Source organism: Grampus griseus, assembly GCF_964374135.1.
Source record: "Grampus griseus genome assembly, chromosome: 13".
Taxonomy (NCBI): domain Eukaryota; kingdom Metazoa; phylum Chordata; class Mammalia; order Artiodactyla; family Delphinidae; genus Grampus; species Grampus griseus.
Window position 1 is genome coordinate 43,625,091 of NC_139007.1, and position 26,075 is coordinate 43,651,165.

General features: G+C 37.7%; 1 protein-coding gene across 1 annotated transcript in view; it reads right to left on the reverse strand.

The window, feature by feature from the left end:
• Positions 1 to 12,807, reverse strand: part of HS3ST5 (heparan sulfate-glucosamine 3-sulfotransferase 5) — a gene marked incomplete at its 3' end in the record, with an annotated part of 118,514 nt that extends 105,707 nt beyond the window's left edge. Inside the window, exon 1 of the mRNA XM_082669200.1 lies at positions 12,714 to 12,807. The remainder of the gene's footprint in view (positions 1 to 12,713) is intronic.
• Positions 12,808 to 26,075: the final 13,268 nt, after the last annotated feature.

The following is a 26,075-nucleotide window of genomic DNA, read 5'->3' on the forward strand; positions in this document are numbered from 1 at the left end:
CAATATTTTTTATGGGATTGCTCTGTCAGGAGCTCAGATTGTCTCTGGACTCAGCAATGATCATTTAGCACTAAATGACAGTGAATCTTGCAAATAGGTCTTCCTAGATAGCGTTTGCCATAAATTACCAAACTCAGCTCCCCTCAAGGTCAGCCATATGAGAGGGCAGGTATCAAACGGCCTTTGCCGAGACCTAGAGTGGTCCTCGGGTTTCTCATAAATGGACAATAGTTGTGTTGGCTGCCATAAAATCAACGTAATGGACTGACAACATAAATTACTGTCAAACTTTGACAACATTCGTCCCTAGAAGACAACTGAAGAATGGTTTTATATCAAAGCTGGGGAAAATGGATAACAATATGTTTTGCTGTATACTAGAACATAAATATTCTTAACCATGCTAAGTGGGGAATGAATTAATATTAGAAGACACAATATGTCTTACTTGATGCACTAAAAACAGCATCTAAGTAATATTAAAATGACACTTGCTTTTTGAAGTAACTGATATATATATATATATCATAGTAATGCAATGGACAGAGAGAGAGAGAGAGGGAGAGGGAGAGAGAGAGAGAGAGAGAGAGAGAGAGAGAGAGAGAGAGTGTGTGTGTGTGTGTGTGTGTGTTCGTTCTAGGGAAGAAGGTTGCATTTGCCTGGCACTGGGTATTTTTATTAAACCTAAACAACTGAAAAGAATATTGATGTCTTTCTAGTTTTATTTTATCTATGTAGTCCACTGGATCCATAGGAAAGATATATTCTTCTGCTCTCACACCACCTTGGATAAGTCATTTGAATTCACTTTCTCTATGGCTTAATTTTTCCATCTATAAGTAAAATAATTATTATACAAAGACATCTTGAAGATAATGGACATAATCCTTGGGGGAAGGCACCAAAAAAACCCCAAATTACTAGAGGATCATATCAATAATGTGTGAAAATAATGTACTCTAGACATTCAATTCACTGTTTTAGAAGTCAGTTTGGTAGAAAATACAACAGCTAAACTAATAAATTGGAATTCTGGAGGTAAATTAAATATCAGCGTTTTGCTAAATTTTCTTTACTCGTCTAATTTTGCTACCATTCTGTAACTATGGTTGTTATTATTATTATTACTATTACTACTATGATATACAGTTAGAATTATTCTCTCAGGCATTTTTACAATATCATCTACTATCTCTTGGAAAGCAGGACTTCACTGTAGATTTTGCTAAAAGTAATGCTACATTGAGTAAAAGCAAGATCTTCCTTGAATCTAATGACATCTCAGACCATGATTACTGTATATAAGATCCAGTGAACTCTATCCACTTTTATAAACTATAGAAGTCCTAAACAGAATTTAAAGTTAATCTATTTTGTGCCTCTCTCTCCCGTATCTAGTCATCACCTTCTTTTATGTCTTTCTTTGCACGCTCTCTTGCATTTATTTCTTTCCTTCTAGTCCCATTGTTACTCTGTCCAGAACGTCATCACCTTAGACCGAAATTATTGCAGTAGTTTCTTTGCTCTTGTTCTCTTTCCACCAAACCATCCTCCCTGCCAAATTAATCTTTTTTAAAGCACTATTTTAATTATGTCATTCCCCTGCTCAAAATTTTTCAATGACTCCCCATCACCCGGAGGCCAAAGGCCAGAGTCTTCAGCTAGAATCGAAGCCTTTGGCTATCTGGCCTGACCTCCTTTTCCAGTTCCCCTGCACAAACCTTCAGGATAATAAATGTACTTGCTGCCTGGGCACCTCCACCACACACACCGGCCAGGCCAGTGCCATTCATCCTCTCTGCCTAGCCAGTTGCCTTTCTTCAGAAAGGCTTTTTTTCCCACTTCAACCCATAGTCAGCACCTCCAGCCATGAAATTGAAGCGTTCATTTTTTGGTGTTTAACATGATTTATTTCACTGTTGCAATATTACTTAACTCAGTCTTTGTTGCTTAATAGTTATCATGTCTTTTCTCCCTAATTAATTTGTAAAGGTCTTTGAGGGCAAGGGTGTTTGAGTTCTTATTATCTGCCAATCTCCCTAGCACACACTTCTAAAAATAGTTGGCAATCAATAGATATTTGTTTAATGGATGAATGCACAATGCTGCTCTAGGCTTCTTGTAAGATTAGGATGAAAGTTATCCAGTTGTGTTTGTAACTTGTAGTATTCCAGCACAGCAATTTATGTAAATGAGATAGTTTTCCTAAATTTAATACATGTTTCAATTCTTAAGTTCTTAGTGAAATTCTAGATTATAAAGTATAAGCTGGGCACATTAGATAGTTAATGTTAACTCTGACTTTAATGTAAACATGAGCACTATTAGAAGAAACACAGACTAGTGCGTATTCATTGAATTAGTGCTAATTTTCTGGAAGTTTCTTACTAACAGAAAGCTCAGTAATTTCTAAACAAAACTAAAATCACTCTGAGAATAAATTCGGAGAAAAAAGATAATGATGCAGTACTACACAACCTAAAATATAAATCAGACATATATTATATTTTAGCTTATAATAGTCTGTAGAAAGATTATGAATTTTGGAACTTGGCAAGACCTGAGTTGGCAACTCGGTTCTGCTACTTACCAGGGGTGCCATCTTGAGTTAGTAACTCAATGCCTTGAACCTTAAATTTCTCACAAGGCAGATGAGAATATTAATATCCAATTCATTTGAAATAAAAGGAGTCCAAATTGGAAAGGAAGAAGTCAAACTGTCACTGTTTGCAGATGACATAATACTATATATAGAAAATCTTAAAAGATGCCACCAGAAAACTATTAGAACTAATAAATGAATTCAGTAAAGTACAAAATTAATATACAGAAATCTGTTGCATTTATACACATTAAAAATGAACTATCAGAAAGGGAAATCAAGAAAACAATCCCATTTACAATTACATCAAAAAGCATGAAATATCTATGAATAAATCTAACCAAAGAAGTATAAGACTTGTACTCTGAAAACTATAATACAATGATCAAAGAAGTTGCAAGATGACACAAATAGAAAGTTACCATGCTTATGGACTGGAAGAATTAATATTGTTAAAATGGGCATATTCCCCAAGGCAATCTATAGATTAAATGCAATCCTTATTGAAGCACTAAGGGCATTTTTCACAGAACCACAACAAATAATCCTAAATTTTGCATTGAAACACAAAAGACTCCAAATAGTCAAAGCAATATTGAAAAAGAGGAACAAAGCTGGAGGTATCATGTGCCTTAATTTGAAACCATACTACAAAGCTACAGTAATCAAAACAGTGTGGTACTGGCACAAAAACAGCTGCATAGATCAATGGAACAGAATTGAGAGCCCAGAAATGAATCCATACTTCTATGGTCAATCAATCTGTGACAAAGGAGGCAAGAACAAACAATGGGGAAAAGACAGCCTCTTCAATAAATGGTGCTGGGAAAACTGAATGGCTGCATGCAAAAGAATCAAACTGGATGACTTTCTCACACATATACAAAAATAAACTCAAAATAGATTAAAAGCTTAAATGTAAGACCTGAAACCATAAAACTCCTAGAAGAAAACATAGGCAATACACTCTGATACTTGGTCTTAGAAATATTTCTTTTTTTTAGATTTTTGTTTTCCTCAGGTACGGGTAACAAAAGCAAAAATAAACAAATGAGACTACATGAAACTAAAAACCTTTCACACAATGAAGGAAACTATCAACAAAATGAAAGACAGCCTACTGAATGGGAGAAGATATTTGCAAATGATATATCTGTTAAGAGGTTAATATCCAAAATATACAAAGAACGCATACAACACAACATCAAAAAAACAACAACCCAATTAAAAATTGGGCAGAGAACACAAATAGACATTTTTCCGAAGAAGACATACAGATGACCAACAGACACATGAAAAGACGACCAATATCACTAAACATCAGGGAAATGCAAATTAAAACCATTGAGATATCACCTCACACCTGTCAGAATGGCTATTACCAAAAAGACAACAAATAATAAGTGTTGACGAGGATGTGGAGAAAAGGGAACCTTTGTGCACAGTTGGTAGGAATGTAAATTGGTGCAGCCACTATGGAAAACAGTATGGAGGTTCCTCAAAAAATTAAAAACAGAACTGCCATACAATCCAGCAATTTCACTTCTGGATATTTACCTGAAGAAAACAGAAACACTAATTTGAAAAGACATATGTACGCCAATATGCATGGCAGCATTATTTGCAAAGGCAAGATATGGAAGCAACTTAAGTGTACATCAGCGATGAATGGATAAAGAAGATGTTGTACACACACACACACACACACAATGGAATATTACTCAGCAATTAAAGAAAGAAATCTTGCCATTTGCGATAACATGAATGGACCTACAGGGTATTATGCTAAATAAAATGAGCCAGGCAGAGAAAGACAATCACCATAAGATTTCACTTATATGTGGAATCTAAAATACAAAACAAACAAACACAACAAAACAAAATGAAAACAGACTTTTAGATACACAGAAGAAACAGGGTTGCCAGAGTGGAAGGGTATGGAGGTGGGTGAAATAGGTGAAGGGGATTAAGAGGTACAAACCTCCAGTTATAAAATAAATAAGCCATGGGGATGTAATATACTGCATAAGCAATGTGGTCAATAATCTTATAATTTTGGGGACAGATGGTTACTAGACTTATTGTGAAGATCATTACATAATATATGCACATGTCAAATCACTACATAGTAAGCTTGAAATTAATACAACATTGAACATCAACTATATTTCAATAAAAAAAAACTTCAAAAGAATATCCACTTAATTTGAAAAACCTGAGATGATTAAACTCTTTTGAGCTGCTTATTAGGATAATGAATTTAAAGCCCCTAGGGCACCTAGCCCAGTACACAGCCCAGCACATTAATAAATGGTAGCTATTGTTTTGTTTTCAGAATTTTTATTTTTGACTCATTACCTCCTATCTATTATGGAGGTAACTGGCTTCCGTAATAGTTAAAGAGCATGAGTACAGGAGTCTAAAAGATTTGGGCTTGAATTGTGGTGCTACCATTTACTAGTTTACTAATTTCTTTATTAACCTCTCTGAACTCCAATTGTATAAGGATATATGGGGAAAAAAAATCTCCTTGCAGGGACATCCTGAAGACTGAGAGATACCTATTTTAAAGTGTCCAGCATAGAGCAGGCCCTCTATGAATGTCGATAATATAATTCATATGAGTCTCCTCTGAGATGGGTACCATCCTACTATGTGTTGAGGAACATATGTGTATGAATATTTTTTAAGTAATGGAGATAGAAACATTTTTCTCTGTTATATTCCAGTACTTTTCAGAAAAACATAATTTGGTATTATAAAAATTATTCTTATAAATAATATTCAGAGAGTGACTTACAGTTTACAAAATACTTCTATAACTTAGGACAAGACCCTAAAAATATTCCCCAAATTAGCCATTTGTTGCTATATTATTGAAATCATTATCTTTGCAACCCTTTCTACCATCAAGATGCTTAATAATTAACAATAATGCTAAACTGCAAATAATAGGGAGGCTACTTCAAAAAAGTTAAATGTGTTATTGTCATAGGCCTATAGTTTTAGGAATACTTGACAGCTGAAATTGGCCAGATGAAACCGAACAATTGATGATAGCTTTTCCATATCAGCAGTAATCTTGGAAGCCTCTTCTAGGCAGGTTTTCACAAAAGACACTTACCAAAGTGGTTTCTTAATTTATCTTTTACTTCTTGAATACTGTTCTAAGTATCAGATAGGTTACTTGTTCTCATTCAGGTTAAAATACAATTTAAAAAAAATCTGGTAGGTGGTTTCTGGAACTTTGCACGTAAACAAAAGAGTAGAAAAAATGTGGGTAATTTTCTTAAATCTAAATGCATTAGGGCATATGCTGAGATTAATGATTTATTGTCTAAACTCAGTAGGAATGCAATTAAATGCTCAGAAATGGAAAGCACCTTACAGTTTTTTAAGACTGAGCTGTTTTTATTATCATAACAACTGAAGCACATGCTTAATAACTCATCAAATACACTGACTTCTCTTCAACATCTACAAGGTCAAAACCAGACATCAGGTACAACTTGAGTGCCATTAATTCCTCTGAAAAACTTTTGAAGAGATTGTTTCAAGAAGCAGCAGGCTGGATCCCACTGAGGCCTGTAGGATGTTTTAGGTCAGGGGTCCCCAAACCCTGGGCCACAGGCCAGTACCGGTCCGTGGCCTGTTAGGAACCGGGCCGCACAGCAGGAGGTGAGCAGTGGGCCAGCGAGCAAAGCTTCAACTGTATTTACAGCCGCTCCCCATCTCTCACATTACTGCCTGAGCTCCGCCTTCTGTCAGGTCAGCGGTGGCATTAGATTCTCATAGGAGCACGAACCCTACTGTGAACTGCGCATGCGAGGGATCTAGGTTGCGCGCTCCTTATGAGACTCTAATGCCTGATGATCTGAGGTGGAGGTGAGGTGGTGATGCTAGCACTGGGGAGCGGCTGCAAATACAGACTATCATTAGCAGAGGGGTTTGACTTCACAGAGACCATAATAAATCAACTGCTTGCAGACATATCAAAACCCTATCAGTGAGTGGCAAGTGACAATGAAGCTGTATCTGGTGGCAGGCTTTATACTGGCAAATGAGTTGATGTACTTAAATTGTACAGCTGCATCTGGTGGCAGGCTTTAAGTCAGAATCCGACACTTATTTTAGTCCATGTGTGGCCCGCCCATTATTTTATTTATCACTTCCATCCGAGCCTCTTGCCCACACTGTGTACTTGTCTCAGTCACAGTTTTTGTAAGCCCACAAGCTAACCCTAGCCAAAAAGAGTAAAAAACAAACATTGCTGGAGAGCTTCTTTGAAAAGGGGGAAAGACCCAATGATGAGACAGCAGAAGACTTTAAGACTGCCAACAAAAAGAAGGCTGCATTTAAAAGAAAATACCAAAAGTCCTATTTAAATTACAGGTTCATTGCAACAGGTGATTCACATTCTCCAAGCCCGCTTTGTATAATATGTGGCAACCGGCTATCCAATGAAGCCATGAAACCTTCAAAACTTTTTCGCCACATGGAGACCAAGCACCCTGCATTAAAAGACAAGACTTTGGAGTTTTTCAAAAGAAAAAAAAGTGAACACAAAGAACAGAAGCAATTATTGAAGGCCACCATTTCATCAAACGTGTCTGTACTGAGAGCATCATTCTTAGTGGCTAACTGCATTGCTAAAGCTAAGAAGCCCTTTACTGTCGGTGAAGAGTTGATCCTGCCTGCCGCTAAGGACATTTGTCGTGAACTTATGGGAGAGGATGCTGTTCAAAAGGTGGCACGTGTTCCTCTTTCGCTAGCACCATAACTAGACGAATTGATGAAATAGCAGAGGATATTGAGGCACAATTGTTAGAGAGGATTAATGAGTCACCATGGTACGTAATCCAGGTCGACGAGTCTACCGATGTTGACAGCAGGGCAACAATGCTTGTTTTTGTGCCATATTTTTTTCAGGAGGATGTGCATGAGGATATGTTATGTGCACTTTTGTTGCCAACCAACACCACAGCTGCAGAACTATTCAAGTCTTTGAATGATTACATATCAGGAAAACTGAATTGGTCATTTTGTGTCGGTATATGCGTGGATGGAGCGGCTGCCATGACTGGACAGCTTTCTGGTTTCACTACTCGGGTCAAAGAGGTCGTTTCTGAATGTGAGTCTATGCACTGTGTCATCCATAGAGAAATGCTGGCTAGCTAAAAAATGTCACCTGAACTTAACAATGTTTTGCAGGATGTGATTAAAATTATCAACCACATTAAAGTACGTGCCCTTAACTCACGTCTGTTTGCGCAGCTCTGTGAGGAGATGGACGCAGAGCACACACGTCTTCTCTTATACACAGAAGTGAGATGGCTTTCTAAAGGCAGATCACTGGCCAGAGTTTTTGAGTTACGAGAGCCGCTGCAGAGATTCCTTTTAGAGAAAGTCACCACTGGCAGCACATTTCAGTGACACGGAACGGGTCGCAAAACTTGCTTACTTGTGTTACATATTCAACCTGCTCAACGAACTCAATCTGTCACTTCAGGGGAGAATGACAGCTGTATTCAAGTCAGCAGATAAAGTGGCTGCATTCAAAGCCAAACTGAAATTATGGGGGCGATGAGTGAACATTGGGATTTTTGACATGTTGTAAACATTAGCAAAGATTTTGAAAAAGACTGAGCCAGGGACTTCTTTCTCTCAGCTGGTGCATGATCAACTATTTCAGCTTTCAAAAGAGTCTGAGAATTACTTCCCAACCACAAAAGACTCCCAAACTGGGAAGGAATGGATCCGCGACCCATTTGTGAATAAGCCAGGTGAAGTGACTTTGTGCTAGAAGAGGATCAACTTCTTGAGATCACAAATGACGGCGGCCTTAAAAGTATGTTTGAAACAACTTCAAATCTCCACACATTCTGGATTAAAGTCAAGGCAGATGTGGCACATATATACAATGGAATATTACTCAGCCATGAAGAGAAACGAAATTGAGTTATTTGTAGTGAGGCGGATGGACCTAGAGTCTGTCATACAGAGTGAAGTAAGTCAGAAAGAGAAAAACAAATACCGTATGCTAACACATATATATGGAATCTAAGAAAAAAAAAAAGGTCATGAAGAAACTAGAATAAAGACACAGACCTACTAGAGAATGGACTTGAGGATATAGGGAGGGGGAAGGGTAAGCTGTGACAAAGTGAGAGAGTGGCATGGACATATATACACTACCAAACGTAAAATAGATAGCTAGTGGGAAGCAGCCGCATAGCACAGGGAGATCAGCTCGGTACTTTGTGACCACCTAGAGGTGGGATAGGGAGGGTGGGAGGGAGGGAGATGCAAGGGGGAGGAGATATGGGAACATATGTATATGTATAACTGATTCACTTTGTTATAAAGCAGAAACTAACACACCATTGTAAAGCAATTATACTCCAAGAAAGATGTTAAAAAATAAATAAAGTCAAGGCAGAATATCCTGAGATTGCCACAAAAGCACTGAAATGCCTGCTTCCATTTCCAACATCCTATCTTTGTGAAGCAGGGTTTTCTGCAGTGACAGCAGCCAGAACGAGATTACAGAGTAGACTGGACATAAGCAGAACACTTTGGGTGTCACTATCTCCCATCACCCCCAGATGGGATGATCCAGTTACAAGAAAACAAGGTCAGGGTTCCCACTGATTCTGCATTATGGTGAGTTGTATAATTATTTCATTATATATTACAATGTAATAATAATAGAAATAAAGTGCACATTAAATGTAATGCACTTGAATCATCCTGAAATCAACCCCCCGCCACGGCACGGTCCATGGAAAACTTGTCTTCCACGAAACCGGTCCCTGGTGCCAAAAAGGTTGGGGACCACTGTTTTAGGTACTTTGGGAGCTGGGTACATATTTTTGAACCATGTATTTAAGGACAGTATTACTCTTAATCCTCCGAATGAGAAGCTTGCCACACAACCATTCCTTATACAAGGTATCTGGTTCCATATGCAACAGTCCTGATTTCCAATGTTTTTGTCCTGTGTCTAGTCCTTGGTTTAGTGATTATGGCTATTATACCCAACATTGAAGGACATGATAACTGTCACTTGGTAACTGGTAACTGAACAGCATTAGGTCAGCATTGGTACTAGAGCCATCTTTTCTAGATCTGCTCCCAGAGTCCCTACACAGGCATGGTGTTTCTTCATGTTTGGTCTTTGCTTCCTTTCAATGCTTCCACCTTCTCCCCATGGCCCACTAGGAATTTCTAACCATTTGGGGATTTTTCCAATGTTTCAGTATTTATATTTACCAGGCCCGTGACTATATGTTTGTAATGTTAATGATAATTTCAAAGCCATCTTACAAATAAAATATTTTGATTCTCCTGACAATGTCATGTGAGATGAGGAAACTGAGGCATGAAGAGGTTCTATGATGTGTCTGAGTCACTTGTAGTTAGTGTCAAAACGTAGTCCCTGCCTCATAACTCTGACTCGAGCCCTCACTTCACCGCCATTACTACTGCATCATTTGCTTGCCTGATTAGACTTGTGTTGGAAATTCTTTCTTACCAGCTTTGTGATTTTTACAATATGTTCGTTAAACTCTCTGAATTTTAGCTTCCTTGTTGGTAAAGGGGATATAATAATACCTATTTCATGGAGTTACTTTGAGAATTAAATAAAATGCTGTATGCAGAGTAAAAAACCTAGAATAAGGTAATGTTAGTTCTTCCACTCCTCTCTCCTGGGTATGCTTCACATAAGGTAGTTCCTCTAGGTCCACAGAGGACTTTTGAAGTTACTCTGTAATTCAGTGGTAGGCCAGGAGAGCAGAGCATATTTAAGTATTAGTAGGGTGACAAAATTCAACTTAATCATGGATTTATCAATCATCTACTACGTCCCAACACAGAGCTAAGTGCTACAGCACAAATGAAGTAGCAGTAGCCGAGGAATTTTGGCAGTGAGAAGAACAAGACTGCTGATAATTTCCTAGAAAATAGAGAGATTCCAAGAGGGGCTAGTCTGCCAAGTTTAATAGAGCTCTTTGTAAATTCTCCAAAATAAGTTCAAATAAAACAATTTAAAAACTCATAAATTTTATAGTTTACTCTTAAGTAGCACATTCCACCAAACCCCAAAGTGTTATCTTTGTAGACAACGATACTGTGTCCAACCTACATTATTACATGGGGTGAGGGAGGGACCATGGAAGAGCCAGTCTCATAAGGAACCAAGAGACGAGAGGTTAAGAAGTGTGTTAGATAGTTCTGCTTTGTTTCATTACTTGAATCACCTAGATTGTAAAACATCCTAGGGTAGGAATAGCCATCTTGTATTTTCTTCATCTTTCTCCTTCAGTGCCTGGGACTAGAAATACTTGTTGAGTCAAATTTGGTTTAAACCATAAGAAAAGAGAAGAATAAATTTCATTATTATCAATATGAACTAGTCGCTAGGCACCTGTGTGAGACAGCGTGGGGAGTGAAACAGCCCAGGGTTTAGGATCAGACACTTTGGTTCTCATTCTGTCTCTTCTCTCAATCTTAGGCAGTAACCTGACCGCTCAGGGTCACAGGGTTCCAGTTTTTAGAATGGGAATTATGCCATCTATCTTCTAGTATTATTGAGACATTAAATGAGATGAACTATTATTGTATATACAGTAACAAAGAAGTAATGATTTTTGAGTGTTTGATATGTATTAGACACTATTCTAAGTGCTTTTTCTTTATTAGCTCACTGAAATTTTACAACTTAAGGAAATGGGTGTATTACTATTATTCCTATTTTGGAGATGAGAAGACAAAGACATAGAAAGTGTTGTGGGTTTTTTTTTAGTAAATTTATTTTATTTTTGGCTGCGTTGGGTCTTTGTTGCTGCTCATGGGCTTTTCTCTGGTTGTGGTGAGCGGGACCTACTCTTCGTTGCGGTGCATGGGCTTCTCATTGCTGTGGCTTCTCTTGTTGTGAAGCACAGGCTCTAGGCATGTGGGCTTCAGTAGTTGTGGCACGCAGGCTCAGTAGTTGTGGCATACAGGCTTAGTTGCTCTGCGGCATGTGGGATCTTCCCGGGCCAGGGATCAAACCTGTGTCCCCTGCATTGGCAGCCAGATTCATAACCACTGTGCCACCAGGGAAGCCCCATAGAAAGTTTTTTAAAAAACCTTGCCAAGGTCACACAGCTAGTAGTTGGCTGGGCAGCAACTCAAACTCAGGCAGCCTTGCTCTAGAGTCTGTGTTCTTGACCACGCTCCTTTGTTGCCTCGCTCCATCATGGTAGCTCTTTTCAGGCCCATTTCCCCTGGTCCTGGACTCTGATACAAAAATGCAACAGATCCTGCCTCTTCAGAAATAAACAGCTACACTGAGAACACAGGATAGACGCATGAAGAAAGAAACCACCATACATGATAGAAGTTGTCAAATGCCAGAGGAGAGGTATGACTACAAGCCCTACACACATTTGAAAGGAAGGAATGATTTGGGATGGGGAGTCAGCAAGATGTTGTCATGTACGTGAAACCTGACTTAGGTCTTGGAGGAAAAACAGAACTAAAACCAGCAGAGAGGATTTGGGAAAGTTATTTCAGATAGTGGGACAGCAAAGACAAAGGCCTTCTGTGCTCAGGAAACAAGATTCAGTGCCAGTGGGAAATGTTTCTATATGGGAACGCTGAGATTACAGAATCATGAGGCAGGTTTTTGTTTTTTTTTTTTTGCGGTACGCGGGCCTCTCACTGTTGTGGCCTCTCCCATTGCGGAGCACAGGCTCCAGACGCGCAGGCTCAGCGGCCATGGCTCACGGGCCCAGCCGCTCTGCGGCATGTGGGATCTTTCCCAGACCGGGTCACAAACCCGTGTCCCCTGCATCGGCAGGCGGACTCTCAACCACTGCGCCACCAGGGAAGCCCCAGGAGGCAGTTTAAAGTCATTCTGTAGAATGTTTTAAAAGCCCACAGAGGAGAGAGGACCTCCTGCTGGAGAGCCGCCCTGCATTTATGAGTGGCTGTGTGCATATGTGCGTGCCTCCAAGTCCTGCCAAGTAGGGCTTTCAAAAGGCTGATGAGACGGCAGGTGTATAACATGAATGGGAAAGCTAGATAATGGATTGCAGGAACACACAGAAGTCTTTGGTACACATACCTACATCCAGACACCTCCAGTTATTCCAGCGATGATTATCTGGTTGGTGGATGCTCCATGGCCTCTCCACATCTACTGCTGTCCTTTTAGCTTGTTCCCTGCTCTGTTAGCACCTGTGGGTAGAGACAGAGGCAAAGTGATCTTCCCATTAGTCTTTTTTTTTTCCTCTCTACTCCTCAGTATCCGTGGTTAAAAATTTGTGTTTGAAGAAGCATATTAGGTATGATCAGAACATTTCTTTCTTTTTTTTTTTTTAAAGTACTTCCAGTCTTTTTATTAAACAATTTGTTGATGAAGGACAGAGCTCACATTTGAGCCTAACCCTGGAATATGTAATTGCTAATTCCCTTTGATCAGAGACGGACTTGTAAATTGGGGGCTACCCACATGTACTTTCACGTAATGTTCTTGTTTCTGATCTGGTTGCTGAGGATTTTAGGTTGAGAGTGGTTAAATGTACTCTTTTAAAAAATGCTATATATTGGCCTTTTTACAACCACATGATGATTATTCATCATTCTTACCTTTGCTACTCCTTGAATATATTAAGCAATTGCTGCTTCCTCCTAAGTTGAATACAGATTACTAGGAGACCTGAGTAATTCTCTAGCTGCAGAGTACATGTAAGGCTCTAAAACAAAAAGTGTTGTATTGGAAAGATGAAAAAAGAAATTGATGGGAAAATGAAAAAAAATTTCAACGTAACAGATTTGCAGTGCCAAACTCCTTTTTAAAAAGTAATATTTCATTGTCATTTCAGGCTATTATTAAGAACGCGTATGAAGTCTAAATAGACTGTAGGAGCCCAGTCCTAATACATCATTAACACTAATATGTATTTGATAATAGTAGACATAAAGATTATTCAGTCCAGGGCTTCCCTGGTGGCGCAGTGGTTGAGTCCGCCTGCCAATGCAGGGGAAACGGGTTCGTGTCCCGGTCCGGGAAGATCCCACATGCCGCCGAGTGGCTGGGCCCGTGAGCCATGGTCGCTGAGCCTGCGCGTCCAGAGCCTGTGCTCCGCAAGGGGAGAGGCCACAAGAGTGAGAGGCCCACGTACCACAAAAAAAAAAAAAAAAAAAAAAAGATTATTCAGTCCAAAATAGCTAGAATGTCCATCTTTCACTTGGGTCCACTGGATGCAAATATATTTAGAGCGCAAAGCTACACACACACACACACACACACACACACACACACACACCTCTTTCAAGAAAAGGAAAACCTTTAAAATTTTATATGTACTTGGCTAATAGCCAGCTACCAAATCTATTGTATTTCTTCTCTGATTAACATGCTTTCATTCATTATTTCCAGTTCTTCCATTTGAATCCTTGTCAACACTTCCCCTCACCACCCCAATATTGCCCAAATAGTTTTAGAGAAACCAGAGAATGAGTAAAGTTCATTCAGTTATTTCAGGACATGCCACACATCAATAATATCCACTTATTAGCCAGAAAACTGGCTCCATTGCTCAGAGAACTTCTTGGCATGTTCATACACCTGCTGAGACCTCAATATAAAATAAAACAAAACAAAGCCTCAACTACTCTTTCTCAATTTGTTTTGATAAACCAGAATTATTTCTAAAGTTCCCAAATAAACAGAAATCATTATAATTATGAATAATTAACATGCTAAACTCAAGAGGGCACTCAACATTCATTACACTGTAGAATTCGTCCCCTAAGGGTAGTACCTTCAATTAGTTCAGTTTTTACAACGGAAGAAAAATGTGACAATCAGTAATTGCAGATCCTTAGTACAAGGAACAAAACAAGCTAACTTGCCTTTAAATCACACTCTCTCAGCCAGCAGAGGCCCTGCTCTCTTTTAGATTCTTAATATTTGTTCTACTTCCAGAACACAGAAAAGCAATAGATAATAGAAAAACACACTGCCTTCAAAGACGTAAGTAGATGCACTTCAGCTTTATCAGCTATTCTAATAGAGCAGCTTAAAGTAGAAGGTAAGATATCACAATAAATGGTTTTAGAACAGAATCTTTTAAAAGACGTTTTATAAAATATATCAACATATTTATTCACTCAATATACAAACATTTATTAAGCACTTACAATGTGTCAGGGTAAATGTGCTAAATGATAGTTACATTGTAGTACAGGAACTAGCCAATATGGAGAAAAGGGAGCCCTAGTAAACTGTTGGTGGAATGTAAACTGGTGTAGTCATTATGGAAAACAGTATGGAGGTTCCTCAAAAAACTAAAACTAGAACTACCATACGATCCAGCAATTCCATTCCTGGACATATATCTGAAGAAACAAAAACACTAATTCCAAAAGATATATGCACCCTAATGTTTATAGCAGCATTATTTACAGTAGCCAAGATATGAAAGCAACCTAAGTGTCCCATAAGCGGATGAATGGATAAAGAAGGTGTGGTATACATACACACACAGGAATATTACTCAACCATAAGAAAGAATGAAAATTTGCCATTTGCAACAACATGGATGGACCTGGAGGGCATTATTCTTAGTGAAATAAGTCAGAGAAAGACATGATATCACTTATACGTGAAATCTAAAAACTAGAACAAATGAATGAATATAACAAAACAGACACAGACTCACAGATATAGAGAATAAACTAATGGTTACTAGTGGGAAGAAGGACAAGATGGGGTAGGAGATTAAGAGGTACAAATTACGATGTATAAAATAAATAAGATACAAGGATATATATAGCAAAGAGAATATAGCCAATATTTTATAATAACTTTAAATGGAGTATAATCTAAAAAATATTGAATCACTATGTTGTATAACTGAAACTAATATATTATAAATCAACTATAATTTAATAAAAAAATAAAGACTGAAACATAAGAAAAAGCCAATGATTTCTTTAAATAAATACACATTTTTATATACAAATTTGAATATAGCAACACATTTGTATATTCTTACAAATATAAAGTTTGAAGTATATTTATAAAATGAAGCTATTCAGTGTTATTCCTCAAATTCAACTGCAATTGAAATTGCAATACATCATTTTAATTAAAAAAATTAAATCACAAAATTATTTAGATTTTCTTCTTCCTCAGAGTCTCCTCTATAAAAATCATAAAAAATTTCAACCAAAATATATCCATTTTCTTTTGCAGTAATAAATGCTATACAATTATTAGGGGTTTTCTTAGGCACTTATAGAACTAAAATATAAGTCAAGTTGAAAATGGTTTAGCAAATAGTAACTACAGTTGTGTATGCAAGTAGACATTTTTGCTCTGGTTCAATATCAAATTGACAACCATGGCCCAAGAAAGGGTTATCTTTTATTAGCGGCCACTTTGGGGAGATACATTTTATCTTCCATTGAAGTAGAGGAAAGAACTCATTAGATATGTGGTACAAGTGGTTTCAGAGTGATAAATCTCAAGTTACCAATTCCACTTTTAATGATTAGTTGCCCGAGTCTTGTATTTAATTAAAATGGTTATATTAAATGCTTATATTTAATTTAAACATAATTAGCTAAACCTCAATGTTACTGCCTCATCCATTTTGAAATTAATTTATAAAATAGCTTAAAAAGTGCTGTAAGATTTTAATATTAAAATAAATCACGATCAGTTTGTATCTTTTGTTTGTTTCAGTTGTGAACCCACAGTGAGCTGTTTATATTAGGTATGACTGCAGGGTCTCTGGCATGGCTAACATGTAGTAGAATCAAATATTGATATGCCTTTGATGCTTCCTTTATACATGTGACATATACTTTAACCTCATAGGCAAAAATAGTCTATAGACAGGATATGATTATTTAAACTTTAAAGGGATCTAAATATAAATTAATTTTGGCCTTAATACATTTAGGAGGAGCCACTGTTTTTAGCAGATGATTCATAACAATCAGTGTAACAAAACTTCCTTTGTGTCAGTCTAATACATTCTGATTTTAACTTCTATTTAAACAGACAACATGATATATATATATATATATATATATATATATGTAACTTAATTAAAAGGTGAAGGTAACACATTTGGCTGGCCTATTAGTAACTAAAATCTGTTCTTCCCAATATTAATATCTTTTCATACCAATATATGCAGAATTTTCTAATATTTCATTAAAACCTGGGCCTTCTACTCTCCAATGAATGCTTATAGTTGGGGGAATCTGTTTCTACCATTCTCTACCATTAGCTCAAACCATCTGCACCCTTCTCCACCCCTGGCCCCGACCCTTTAGGAATTTTAATTCAGAACATAAAATCTGACTCAGCTTACACATCAAGTGAAGCTGTGTAGAATATTTCTCCTCTTTTCACACTAGTGCTATTATGTGGCATTCCAGGATGCCTTCAAGCTATACTGTACCTCAATTACCTCAAATGCCATCTGCTTCTGTTTCTTTCAGTCCTTCTCCCTGGTTCCCTAAACAATGAACAATAGATATTATTACTCAAGAGCTAGACTTAGGCTCATTCTCTGCAAAGAATGTAGGTAACATATACTAATATCCCTCCTGTTTAGATAAGACAATATGAGATTGTGATCAAAGCCAATTATGTATTGATTTATCATTTCAACTATCAACCATTATCTTAACTCCAAACATCCTCAGAAAGTCCAAAGGATTGTAACTGTCTCAAAGTAATCACAATGGAGAGGGACTATTTGAGAACCAGGAAGGTACATCTGCTTTGTTCATCTTGCTCAGGCCTTTAAATACCATCTGTTTTCCATTCTTTTCTGGCTACCATCTTCCCCTAGGCTAAAAGATTTTTAAATGACTGGGAAAAAAAAAACCTTGAAAAACTAGTTTGAGATTTTAATTCAGCATTTCATCTGCCAGACAGTGAAATGCAGTTAGCCGCAGCAAGTGTTCCTAATAGATAAGGGAATTTGCTTCACATATAATTACATTGAGTCTAACGGTAGACATAGCCAACCATATCATCTTCATACTATTAGAAGTGCTAGTAAGTCTGAAAAGAATCCATTTTGAGGAGGGTCAGAGCTACTTTTATTTTACTTCAAACCAGGGTTATCATGGAATAAAACTGATAGTTCTTTTGGAGGAACAGTTTTTGGTATATAAGAAAAAAGTATTAAAGAGTAAATGAAACTGACTGTTGTGACTGGCAGTTAAGTTCAGGCATTTTGTGCGCTTTTGTGTTTGCTTTGGAATGTTAAACAGGTTGGGTTCTTTTAGAAAGAAAACATTTTATTCAGAACATTTTCCCATGAAAGCCCTCTTTGACAAAGTGTCATTTTTTGATATATTAGTACATGTATGCCCACATTTTATATTCAGAAAAGGCAAGCAATGTTTTAACAACTTTTGACAAGCATGGGGAATTAAACTACCACAGAATCGACTCTCAGTGTAATACTATAGACTCTTATATTTCCTATTTTTGTACTTCTTCATGGCAGGACACAACATTTTAATTATATAAATTTCTGGTTGAAGAAAGAGACATTGAAGATGAGTAATTAGAATAGGAAACTTCAATTCATCAATAAAATACGTTTTAAGCATAGAATTCTGAATTTGTTGAGAAACAGAGCTACAGATATAGCATGCAGTGAAATATAAATAAGTAGCAGGAGATAAGTCAAAGAATTTTCTAGAAAACTAGCCAGAAAATCTCAAGAAATTTAACTGCTTCTTCATTACACTTACAAGTTACCTACTAAATTACAAATTTCAAAACCAAACCATCCCTCATTTTTTGGCAGTGCAGGCTCTGCCTATTGGAATCTCACTTGGATACCCACAGGTACCTCCAGTCAGCAAACTGCTTCCAATCCTGTGTCCCTGACTATGACCCTGCAGGACAGGGTTCTGGCTGCTCTCCAGCTTCATCTGTCTCCACTCCACGCTGCCCTTGCTCACTCATTCACCCAGACCTTCTTCCAATTCCTTGATTATATCAGGTTCTTGCTCCTCTGCCTAGATCACTTGGCTAATTTCTCCTCTTCTTTTCAATCTCAGCTTGGATGTCACTTCCCTCAGGAAGATCTCTCTGACAGTCCTCTCTCTAGGTGTCCTTTCTCTAGAGCCTGTAGAACCCTGTTCTCTCCAATCCAATTCCCTGTCATATAGTGATGCCATTGTCTCTTTATTTGCAGACTGTAAGCTCCATGAAGGCTAAGACCATGTCTATCTTATTTACTGTTAAATATCTACTTCTTAGACAGGTGCTTGGAATATTCTCGATGCTCTTGAACACTCTGTTAAGCAGGTTAGTGAATCATTTGAGTGAAAATTTCATATATAACCAATGACTTTTTTTCCTTTTGGTGACAATACAAACTATTAAATATAACCACTTTTACCAAATATATTAACTTATTTGAGTCAGCAGTGTTAATGTTATTGCTCCCATTTGATTATTTGATTTAGCTGGAATAAGTTTCACATTTTAGTTCAAGAGCTTTCTCATACCACCTTTCTCTATAAAGAAAGTGCAACGTGGATAATAGCCATTGAAATGCCATTCTTGGATTTGAGTTTAAGATACAGACTTCAAATGGTAAAACGAGGGTAGATTGAAAAGGGGGAGAAAATATTTATGGAGATTAATGTATAATATCTGAAAGAGCTGAAGGTCTTGCTTTACTATCTCTCTGTTAGTATAATCTGATAACGTTTAGGGAGATGTTACAACTGGAAAAAAAAAAAAAAGAAAATTTGAGATCAATACCCATTAGTGAGTAGGGAAGTGGAGTTGGAGAAGAGGGCATCTTATGAATATTGTTATCAGATAACCAAGAGATGTAATAATCTATATACTCTTTTTTCTTATTAGTTATCTATTTTATACATATTAGTTTACACATGTCAATCCCAATCAATCAATTCATCACACCACAACCCCCACCCCCCGTCGCTTTCTCCCCTTGGTGTCCACACGTTTGTTCTCTACATCTATGTCTATATTTCTGCCCTGCAAACCGATTCATCTGTACCATTTTCTAGGTTCCACATATATGCGTTAATATACGATATTTGTTTTTCTCTTTCTGGCTTACTTCACTCTGAATGACAGTCTCTAGATCCATCCACATCTCTACAAATGACCCAATTTCATTCCTTTTTATGGCTGAGTTATATTCCATTGTATATATGTGCCATATCTTCTTTATCAATTCGTCTGTCGATGGGCATTTAGGTTGCTTCCATGACCTGGCTATTATAAATAGTGCTGCAATGAACATTGGGGTGCATGTGTCTTTTTGAATTATGGTTTTCTCTGGGAATATGCCCAGAAATTGCTGGGTCACATGGTAATTCTATTCTTAGTTCTTTAAGGAACCTCCGTACTGTTCTCCATAGTGGCTGTATCAATTTACATTCCCACCAACAGTGCAAGAGGGTTTTCTTTTCTCCAAACCCTCTCCACCATTTGCTGTTTGTAGATTTTCTGATGATGCCCACTCTAACTGAGGTGAGGTGATACCTCACTGTAGTTTTGATTTGCATTTCTCTAATAATTAGTGATGCTGAGCAGCTTTTCATGTGCTTCTTGGCCACCTGTATGTCTTCTTTGGAGAAATGTCTATTTAGGTCTTCTGCCCATTTTTGGACTGAGTTGTTTGTTTTTTTAATATTGAGCTGCATGTGCTGTTTATATATTTTGGAAATTAATCCTTTGTCCGATGATTCATTTGCAAATATTTTCTCCCACTTGGAGGGTTGTCTTTTGATCTTGTTTATGGTTTCCTTTGCTGTACAAAAGCTTTTAAGTTTCATTAGGTCCCATTTGTTTATTTTTGTTTTTATTTCCAATACTCTAGGAGGTGGATAAAAAAAGATCTTGCTGTGATTTATGTCAAAGAGTGTTCTTCCTATGTTTTCCTCTAAGAGTTTTATAGTGCCCAGTCTTACATTTAGGTCTCTAATCCATTTTGAGTCTATTTTTCTGTATGGTGTTAGGGAGTGTTCTAATTTCATTCTTTTAAATGTAGCTGTCCAGCTTTCCCAGCACCACTTATTGAAGAGACTGTATTTTCTCCATTGTATATCCTTGCCTGCTTTGTCATAGATTAGTTGACTATAGGTACGTGGGTTTAACTCTGGGCTTTCTCTCTTGTTCCATTGATCTATGTTTATGTTTTTGTGCCAGTACCATATTGTCTTCATTACTGTAGCTTTGTAGTATAGTCTGAAGTCAGGGAGTCTGATTCCTCCAGCTCCTTTTTTTCCCCTCAAGACTGCTTTGGCTATTTGGGGTCTTTTGTGTCTCCATAAAAATTTTAAGTTTTTTTGTTCTAGTTCCATAAAAAATGCCATTGGTAATTTGATAGGGATTGCATTGAATCTGTAGATTGCTTTGGGTAGTAGAGTCATTTTCAAAATATTGATTCTTCCAATCCAAGAACATGGTATATCTCTCCATCTGTTGGTATCATCTTTAATTATCTTACATCAGTGTCTTATAGTTTTCTGCATACAGGTCTTTTGCCTACCCAGGTAGGTTTATTCCTAGGTATTTTATTCTTTTTGTTGCAATGGTAAGTGGAAGTGTTTCCTTAATTTCTCTCTCAGATTTTTCATCATTAGTATAGAGGAATGCAAGAGATTTCTGTGCATTAACTTTGTATCCTGCAACTTTACCAAATTCATTGATTAGCTCTAGTAGTTTTCTGTTGGCATCTTTAGGATTCTCTATGTATAGTATCATGTCATCTGAAAACAGTGACAGTTTTACTTCTTCTTTTCCAATTTGGATTCCTTTTATTTCTTTTTCTTCTCTGACTGCCATGGCTAGGACTTCCAAAACTATGTTGAATAATAGTGGTGAGAGTGGACATCCTTGTCTTGTTCCTGATCTTAGAGGAAATGCTTTCAGGTTTTCAGCATTGAAATGATGTTGCTGTGGATTTGTCATATATGGCCTTTATTATGTTGAAGTAGGTTCCCTCTATGCCCACTTTCTGGAGAGTTTTTATCATAAATGGGTGTTGAATTTTGTCAAAAGCTTTTTCTGCATCTATTGAGATGATCATATGGTTTTTATTCTTCAATTTGTTAATATGGTGTATCACATTTGTGTATATTGAAGAGACCTTGCATCTCTGGGATAAATCCCACTTGATCATGGTGTATGATCCTTTTAATGTGTTGTTGGATTCTGTTAGCTAGTATGTTGTTGAGGATTTTTGCATCTATATTCATCAGTGAAATTGGTCTGTAATTTTCTTTTTTTGTAGTATCTTTGTCTGGTTTTGGTATCAGGGTCATGGTGGCCTCACAGAATGAGTTTGGGAGTGTTCCTTCTTCCACAATTTTTTGGAAGAGTTTGAGAAGGATGGGTGTAGCTCTTCTCTAAATGTTTGATAGAATTCACCAGATTCAGCCATCTGGTCCTGGAGTTTTGTGTGTTGGAAGATTTTTAATCATAGTTTCAATTTCATTACTTGTGACTGGTCTGTTCATAGTTTGTATTTCTTCCTGGTTCAGTCTTGGAAGGTTATACCTTACTAAGAATTTGTCCATTTCTTCCAGGTTGTCCATTTTATTGGCATAGAGTTGCTTGTAGTAGTCTCTTAGGATGCTTTGTATTTCTGCAGTGTCTGTTGTAACTTCTCCTTTTTCATTTCTAATTTTATTGATTGGAGTCTTCTCCCTCTTTTTCTGGATGAGTCTGGCTAATGGTTTATCAATTTTGTTTATCTTCTCAAAGAACCAGCTTTTAGTTTTTTTGATGTTTGCTATTGTTTTCTTTGTTTCTATTTCATTTATTTCTGCTCTGATCTTTATGATTTCTTTCCTCTGCTAACTTTGGGTTTTGTTTGTTGTGCTTTCTCTAGTTCCTTTAGGTGTAAGGTTAGATTGTTTATTTGAGATTTTTCTTGTTTCTTGAGGTAGGCTTGTATAGCTGTAAACTTCCCTCTTAGAACTGCTTTTGCTGCATCCCATAGGTTTTGGATAATTGTGTTTTCATTGTTATTTGTCTCTAGGTATTTTTTGATTTCCTCTTTGATTTCTTCAGTGATCTCTTGGTTATTTATTAATGTATTGTTTAGCCTCCATGTGTTTGTGTTTTTTACTTTTTTTTTCCTGTAATTCATTTCTAATCTCATAGCGTTTTGGTGAGAAAAGATGCTTGATATGATTTCAATTTTCTTAAATTTACTGAGGCTTGATTTGTGACCCAGGATGTGATCTATCCTGGAGAATGTTCCATGCGCACTTGAGAAGAAAGTGTAATCTGCTGTTTTTGGATGGAATATCCTATAAATATCAATTAAATCTATCTGGTCTATTGTGTCATTTAAAGCTTCTGTTTCCTATTTATTTCCATTTTGTATGCTCTGTCCATTGGTGTAAGTGAGGTGTTAAAGTCCCACACTATTATTGTGTTACTGTCGATTTCCTGTTTTATAGCTGTTAGCAGTTGCCTTACGTATTGAGGTGCTCCTATTTTGGGTGCATAAATATTTATAATTGTTATATCTTCTTCTTGGATTGATCCCTTGATCATTATGTAGTGTTCTTCCTTGTCTCTTGTAACATTCTTTATTTTAAAGTCTATTTTATCTGATATGAGTATTGCTACTGCAGCTTTCTTTTGATTACCATTTGCATGGAATATCTTTTTCCATCCCCTCACTTTCAGTCTGTATGTGTCCCTAGGTTTGAAGTGGGTCTCTTATAGACAGCATATATATGGGTCTTGTTTTTGTATCCATTCAGCAAGCCTGTGTCTTTTGGTTGGAGCATGTAATCCATTCACATTTAAGGTAATTATCAATATGTATGTTCCTATTACCATTTACTTAATTTTTTGGGTTTGTTTTTGTAGGTCCTTTTCTTCTCTTATGTTTCCCACTTAGAGAAGTTCCTTTAGCATTTGTTGTAGAGCTGGTTTGGTGGTGCTGAATTCTCTTAGCTTTTGCTTGTCTGTAAAGCTTTTGATTTCCCATGAAATCTGAATGAGATCCTTGCTGGGTAGAGTAATCTTGGTTGTAGGTCCTTCCCTTTCATCACTTTAATTATATCATGCCAATCCTTTCTGGCTTGTAGAGTTTCTACTGAGAAATCAGCTGTTAACCTTATGGGAGTTCCCTTGTATGCTATTTGTCATTTTTCCCTTGTTGCTTTCCATAATTTTTCTTTGCCTTTAATTTTTGCCAATTTGATTACCATGTGTCTCGGCATGTCTCTCCTTGGGTTTATCCTGTATGGGACTTGCTGCGCTTCCTGGACTTGGGTGGCTATTTCCTTTCCCATGTTAGGGAAGTTTTCAACTATCGTCTCTTCAAATATTTTCTCGGGTCCTTTCTCTCTCTCTTCTCCTTCTGGGACCCCTATAATGCGAATGTCACTGCATTTAATGTTGTCCCAGAGGTCTCTTAGGCTGTCTTCATTTCTTTTCATTCTTTTTTCTTTATTCTGTTCCACAGCAGTGAATTCCACCATTCTGTCTTCCTCATCACTTATCCGTTCTTCTGCCTCAGTTATTCTGCTATTGATTCCTTCTTGTATAGCTTTCATTTCAGTTATTGTATTGTTCATCACTGTTTGTTTGTTCTTTAATTCTTATAGGTCTTTGTTAAACATTTCTTGCATCTTCCTGATCTTTGCCTCCATTTTTTTCCGAGGTCCTGGATCATCCTCACTATCGTTATTCTGAATTCTTTTTCTGGAAAGTTGCCTATCTCCAATTCGTTTAGTTGTTTTTCTGGGGTTTTATCTTGTTCCTTCATCTGGTACAGAGTCCTCTGCCTTTTCATCTTGTCTATCTTTCTGTGAGTGTGGTTTTTCTTCCACAGGCTGCAGGATTGTAATCCTTCTTGCTTCTGCTGTCTGCCCTGTCATGGATGAGGCTATCTAAGAGGCTTGTGTAAGATTCCTGATGGGAGGGTATGGTGGTAGGTTGAGCTGGCTGTTGCTCTGGTGGGAAGAGCTCAGTAAAACTTTAATCTGCTTGACTGCTGATGGGTGGGGCTTGGTTCCCGCCTTGTTGGTTGTTTGGCCTGCGGCGACCCAACACTGGAGCCTACCTGGGCTCTTTGGTGGGGCTAATGGTGGACTCTGGGAGGGCTCACACCAAGGAGCACTTCCCAGAACTTCTGCTGCCAGTGTCCTTGTCCCTTGGTGAGCCACAGCTGCCCCCCGCCTCCGCAGGAGAAACTCCAACACCAGCAGGTAGGTCTGTTTCAGTCTCCTATGGGGTCACTGCTCCTTCCCCTGGGTCCTGATGTGCACACTACTTTGTGTGTGCCCTCCAAGAATGGAGTCTCTGTTTCCCCCAGTCCTGCCGAAGTCCTGCAATCAAATCCCACTAGCCTTCAAAGTCTGATTCTCCAGAAATTCCTCCTCCCTTTGCCAGGCCCTCAGGTTGGGAAGCCTGACATGTGGCTCAGAACCTTCACTCCAGTGGGTGGACTTCTGTGGTATAAGTGTTCGTCAGTTTGTGAGTCACTCACCCAGCAGTTACGGGATTTGATTTTGCTGTGCTAGCGTCCCTCCTACGGTGTCATTGTGGCTTCTCCTTTGTCTTTGCATGTGGGGTAGTGTTTTGGTGAGTTCCAGTGTCTTTCTGTTGATGATTGTTCAGCAGGTAGTTGTGATTCTGGTGTTCTTGAAAGAGGGAGTGAGAGCATGTCCTTCTACTCTGCCATCTTGAACCAATCTGCCCAATCTATATAGTCTTGAAAGACCTTAAATTTAATGAAGCAGCTGTGGATAACTAAATTATGATTATGACAAATTCAGGGAATTGGTTCAGAGTTCCTTGCATCCGATATGCAAACAAGTAATCAAAGTGGAATTATATTAGCTCACCTCCTCAGACCACTTCTGAAATACAGGGGCCATTTATTAAGAATACTCAAAACAACAGCATGACATAACTGCTTCCATATTTCACAAATGCCTTTGGCTAAGGGGGAGGGTGGGTGAAGTTGGGCTGGGGAGGGTGGGTATGAGGGGGAGGACACAGAAGGAAGCGAAGGAGTTACCTGGAAAGAGATCAGTGTAGCTCTTCTTTTAAAAATTGCCATAGCAGCACTCTCCTTAAGTCAAGATTAAAAATGTGATGAGCTTATGGAATGTTATCATCCACAGCAAAAGTAATATAAAAATAATTTTTATTCCCACATAAATTACTTAACACAGCAGCCACTGGTTTTATAGACTAATCCTGGAACTGATGGTCCATTATGTATAAGAGATTCTTTCTCTGTATTTTCTTAGTCTTAGGCTTTCAGTATTTCTTCATCTCTTTAGTAAACTCTTATTCTTAGAAATATATTGAAATAGTTCACCAGAAACACACATAGAGTTTCTACTGGCTCTCTTCTGGGCTTCCTGGGGCCATTATGTGGGTGGTGGCTGAAAATAATCTCAAAAACAATAATAATGA